At 45.0% G+C, this 6000-nt stretch overlaps 1 protein-coding gene across 1 annotated transcript in view; it reads right to left on the bottom strand.

The window, feature by feature from the left end:
- HDAC9 (histone deacetylase 9) overlaps positions 1 to 5700 on the bottom strand; it is a 704858-nt gene extending 699158 nt beyond the window's left edge. The window contains exon 1 of the mRNA XM_073333773.2: positions 5462 to 5700. The gene's annotated coding sequence lies outside the window, so the exon portion shown is untranslated. The remainder of the gene's footprint in view (positions 1 to 5461) is intronic.
- Between the last annotated feature and the right edge of the window lie 300 nt (positions 5701 to 6000).

Genomic DNA, 6000 nt, shown 5'->3' on the forward strand with positions numbered 1-6000 from the left:
AACGGGTGTAATATTTTATACCTTGGGGAAGTTTTGACCTAAGCTGGTAAAGATAAGCTTAGGAGGTTTTTCAAGCAGGTCCCCACATCTGTACCCTAGAGTTCAGAGTGGGGGAGGAACCTTGACATTATTCTATCTGTCTTTAATTATGATTTAGCAGCTGGATAAAAAGACAGCACCATGTGACATGTTTGCTCTCCCCAGACCACCAGCAAGTGCTCCATGGACTGCAATTTCAAAGCCACTGACTGTGTTAGCATATAGGAATCAGAAAGTTAAACTGACTAACCAACCCAGTCTAGTTTCACTGAACAAACTAAGTGAGTTGAAAAACAAACAACATAAATCAAAGTACCTCATTTTGAATGAGCCAAGATATATATCTATTTTATTTTGACTGTCATTTCAGTGAAACAGAGCTTTCTCATGCGAAGACACCCTTCTGCAATGATACAGGTGACTCCTTCCAGTTTTTACCTACAGATGGAAGTTGACCATTTTCTCCTCCACAGATCAGACTGATGGTTACCTCCCCTGCCAGGAAAACAATGTTGTCCTTCTCATGCTGGTCTACACTCCAGAGGTAGGCCAGTTTAACTACATCACTCAAGACTTTGAAAAATGCTGTGCCCCTTACAATGTAATTAAGCCAACCTAAGTCCCACTGCAGACACCACTAGGTCAACGGAACAATTCTTCCATCAACCTAGCTACCATCTCTTGGAGAAGTGGATTTACTACAGCAATAGAAGAACCCCCTGTGCTTCTGTACTATTTCTAGTGCAGACATAATCTTGGAGTCCAATTCCTCTATTACGGTTCCGGTCCCAAACTCCATGCCATCTACCTGTGAGTTAACAATCATTCCTCTTCAATTCCTGTGCCCCAGTTCCAGAGCCTCCACACCTATGGCAGTTCTTCATGTTTCTTGTGACTCTTTTTCCATAGTTCACAATTCAAGGCTTCTGCAAGAGGGCTCCCCACAATGTTCCACCTCCAGGCCTCCATTGCCTGCAAGTACTACCTTTGCTGAGCAGTTGCTCATAAGAGTACTTGAACCTCCCTCTACAAAAATATAACCCTCTTTTTTTCTGGGCTCAGCCTGCCCCAACTGGGCTGATTCTCCCACTTTGCCCAGAGGGAGACATGAGCCTTCTACTCAGTAGGTTCCCCCAACAGTCCAATTCTCTCAAACAGCTCTCAACCACAGCACTCTCCTATTAGCTCTGTGTACTGTTACCTCAACTTCTGCGCTCTCAGGTGTTATACAGGCAACTCCCTACAGTTTCTCCCTACTCCCCTTTCTCAACTGCTGCCTGATTCCTTACAGAAGCCAGGTGCCCTCAATCAGAGCCCACTGCAAAGCAACTAACTAGTCATAGGTTGAACTTAAAAGGGCCAGTCACCCTTGCACACAGTTTATTAGCAAACAAGAGGAAGATTTTGCTTCTTTCTGCAAAATGCTCCACGCTTCACTCTGAATGCACTGACTTAAATGAGAACTTTGCCTGGGTAAGGAGTGCACTCTCATGCAAATCCTCTTGCCACTGCCCATCCTGGGTAATCAGGCCACATTGTGAGGGGGACCCTGAGTACCCTGCTAGATTCCTCCCACCAAAGACAACAGAGCAACAGATGAGCAGCTCTAGGGCTAGTGGCCAATATTGCAACCTCAAGGCTGAAGAAACCAGAGGAGAAGCAAGTGAATCGGTGTAGTCATGGATCCACCAGCCCTGCAGCTGCTGCTGCTCCTTGAAATCCCCTTGCATGTGGTGGCACAGGGGAGTACAGCTTGCCACTGTAGTCCCTGTGTGGTGCTCCTGAACCTCACACAAGCAGACTGTATTCAAGGCCTTTCATGGCTACAGGGAAGGTAGTCAGCATTTGCCTACTAGCACTTAATCCTCTAGTGTAAACTCAAGCAGTACCACTGATTCAGTGGGCCCAATCATGGTAGTAAACACTGCATGTCTACACATGGAGTTGTTCCTGATTAACTGTTCCTACTTAACTCCATGTGTTAACACTCCTATTCCACAATATGAATGTCTTTTCCTGTTTAGCTTAACCCAGTAGTTTAACTCCTATCATTTTTATTCGCTTGCAATGATCATATTATTATAAATGACTATTAACCATTCACACTACTATAAGTGCTTGAATTTGATCGTGGTTCTCTGCATGTGAATTATATCCTTTAGCAATACCGGAAACCTTCAATTTAAATTAATTAGAGTGCTGGGATAAGTAAATGATTTCTCATTATTAGAATGTTTCTGATGTCCTAATATTTAGACATTTTCTTTTAAAATGACCTTTTTTATATTATTCCCCCTCAGAAATTTGAAATGTTTTAAATATTTGACCTTAAGACTTTTCATTTTGTTTTTCATATTTAATTTTTTTTTTTCCATTTACAACTCCAAAAGAAACATCTGTCTCAAACATATAAAGTCAAATCACTATTTCACTTTTGTTTTAGAATCTTCGTGACAGATGAAGAAAGGTGGTGGTAGTAAGTTAAAAGCAACTTAACAGGAATTACTGTTCCTCCAGTCTTTAGTGGAGTTTTCACTAAAGCCTGCTACTCATTTGTGGATAAGTACTAGTTTACAGAAGGTGAACAGTAGGCTAGGAGTCATTGGTTCCAAATACTAAAATTGGTATTTTAGTCTGGATGAAAACCTGCATCTCTATGTGCATTTTTAAATGATCAGAATGAAATGGAATATGAGACAGAGAACAGTGTTTTGAGTAAGGTTAACCTTACTCAACCTTTAGTGCTGTAAGTGAGAGTACCTTGACAGCAGCAGAGGTAGAATGGAGTGCTTTTCTCTGCTGCTGGAGCCTTTCACTGCGGGGAGGAAAGACTCTGGCAGGCAGGAGGCAGAGGGAAAAGTCTGAGCCTTTCCCAGTGCCTCCCCTCTGCCAGAGCCTTTCCCTGCTGAGGGAAAAGGTTCCAACAATGGGGAGCTGACAGAGCCTTTCCTCACTGCGGGAGTATTGGAAGGGGCCTAGTATCAGGGAGCTGCTGGAGACTTTCCCAGCAGCTTGCCTGCTGGCGGAGATTTTCCCCACTACCAGAGTCTTTTTCTGTGGTGAGGAAAGGCTCCAGCAGTGAGAAGACAGTGGGACATTACACTGCTAAGAAGAGCAGTGTAGACAGGGACGCACAGATTGGGCAAGTAGAGAAGCATGTAGGTTATGTACTCGAGTACAGACCCACAACCTTCAGGCATGCCGTTACTCACCTAAGCTGCACCTCACTGTCTTTGCTGCTATTTATATCCATGCTAGGTAGACTATATATGAATGTACGCTACACACTGCCAAAAGAAGGGTGCAGCATAGATGCACTCATAGAGCAGAGATATTTCAATGTGTACGTGAGGGGGCTAGCCCCAATGGCAGGCACAATACAGCTGGGGTAAAGGCATGTTTTTTCTAGGGTTGGAACAGGTCTGTTTGCTGATACAGTCAAAAGGAGGTGTGAAAATGATGTATTGTTATGTTAATTTTACAAATGTGTTGATTGAGTTATATATACACTTGTGAACTGTATAATATACATCTGTAAAATGATACAACTTTTCTGTGTGAGGGCAGCGAATTGCCTTCCAACAATATTACTTTGGTACTGCGTTAGAGCATGATTCTGAACTAAATAGGAGTTTGGGGTACGAAGCAAATGTGGGACTGGGCCCTTCCGAAAGGAATGGGTAGGCTTGTCACAGAAAATTTAGAAAACAAAACAGGATGAAAATCAAGAGTTTTACAACTCAGGCAGATCAAGGAAGATGGTGCTGAGAGGAAAGAGTTGGGAAAGCCTTAATCTGAATTGCTTTTCCTCTATTGCTCATAGAGTTTACGGTAAGGCTTGCAAGCCCTTGTACTTCACAAATGTATTAAAACTGCTTTACGTGCTTGTCCCAAAACTGTTCTTACTTCTATCATTTCATTAAACTAAATGTGTCATAAAGTAGACAGGCAAAAATATATATGAATTCCTTGATTTACATTATAATTTTTATCTGTGTTGTTTATGACAAAGAATCATAACACCTATTGCATTAGAAAAGAACGCTAAGACCTTTTCAAATGTCAAAAGGTTCCCAAAACACACCTCATTAAGCCTGTTTTAGGCTTGTTTTAAATATTCCTTCCATAAATTCATTTCATTCTTGTATATTTTAATAACACCTTTAAGTTTTGAAACTGCTGCATGGCTCTTAAAACTACAAACTCCATCATGATGAATGTAAATCTTTCAAGGGTGGATACATTTTCTGCAGTATTCACAATCATAAATCCTATTTTTCTAAAGTAACTTGAAGTATAAATTATCAAGTATTACTGTTATCATCTATTTCAGACTGTACAGTAATATACAGGAAATTTAGGCACATTTACACTGTTTGCAAAATATCAAAACAATTTTACCTTATTCTAAAGAGCCAAACTAGTCAGTCATTCTAGGCTTATTTCAGTTTCTTACAAGCTTTTGGGAGTCGAAGTCACTCAACCACTTAGTCATAAAAAATAAAAACTCACACCTTCCTGAAATTAGGGGTATAAGAGTCTCAAATGAGGATTCAAATTAGCATCAGGAAATGCATCTTTACTTTTCCTATCACTGCATCATCCAAATACTTCTAAAATAGCTACATCTGGCCCATTCCTATTATTTAACCAAATGTCTTATTACACCAGGAAAGCACACCTTAAAACAAAATCCGTATAGGTTACAATGACTGAAAAAAACCACTTAATACTGTGGATACAGACATGAGCTCTTCCACCTGTGCAGTGGGTAGCAAAACATCTCCCACTGTGACACCCCAGTGTAGGTTTTAATTACCCAGTTAACCTTAACGAGCATATAATTTCCTATTCACCTTCCACCGGCCTAGAAATTATTTTTGTCAGCTCTTGAACTTTCATGAAAACCTGGCTGTTTTATTAACATTGTCGCTGGATAGGGCACTGCAGAGCACAGTGACAACCGCTGCTGGAGACGAAGGGAGGCAGTCAGGAAGATTTCCCTCCCAGTACAAGTTATATTATTAAAAGAAACTTCTCATTATGTATCTGCTCTCCAAAGAGATAAAAATGCGTTGGGGAATAATCGTCTCCAGCAGCAGATCCTCATGCCCTGCACACACACACACCCCTCCCTCCACACCATCAGCACCACCCTAACATGAAAGAGCCATGCAACTAGCCCACCAGGCTTGACCCAACCAAGAGCTGAAGTTCTGACAGCCCAGTGAAATGGTCCTAAAAATCCAGCTGGCGTGGGAGACCCAAGGGACCGCCTGCCCGGGCACGGATGGAGAGGGGGCCCCAGGGAAGAGCTAGCCCTTGGCTCGCAAGACTGGTGGATCAGAGGCTTTTGCAACCTGGCTAACAGGAGCCACCCAGCACTGAGCCCCCGCCGCTCCCTGGCATTGATGCCACTCACCTTCCCTGCCGCTGCCTCTTACCGCTCCGCTCCCGGGCTGCAACTTCCAGCCCTTCCCCAAACTGCCATCTTCCAAGGGCGCGGGAGGGGAAGGGAAAGTTGCCGCGGCTGCTGGAGGCTAGCGGGCCGTGGCCCGGGCGGCGCGCAGGCAGCAGCCGGGGCTGGCTCAGTGTGTGCGGGGCTGAGGGGCGGCAGCGCGCGGCGAGGGAGGGAGGGAGGCAGCCGCGGCTGCAACCAGCGAGGGGCTGAGCAGCGAGCACAGCCCGTGGCGACACAAGGAGGATTTGCTAAAAATAGCCCCTCGCTACCGGGAGGAGGAGAGGCCGGCGGGCTGAGCCAACCCGCCCCGCCGCTGGGGGGGCGAGCGCACGGACGGGGAGGGGAGTGGAGGGGGAGCCCGGCCCGGGGGTGATGGTCCAAGAGCGGGGGGAGGGAAGAGGCGCCCTCGGGGGCTAGGGCTATGCAGAGGGGGCGGCTGCCTGGCGCCTGGCTTTCTTGCCACGGGAGCTGGGTCCCCGGGGCGTGCAGCCCTGGCTAAA

Source organism: Lepidochelys kempii, chromosome 2 (assembly GCF_965140285.1).
Source record: "Lepidochelys kempii isolate rLepKem1 chromosome 2, rLepKem1.hap1, whole genome shotgun sequence".
In the NCBI taxonomy this organism is placed as follows: Eukaryota; Metazoa; Chordata; order Testudines; family Cheloniidae; genus Lepidochelys; species Lepidochelys kempii.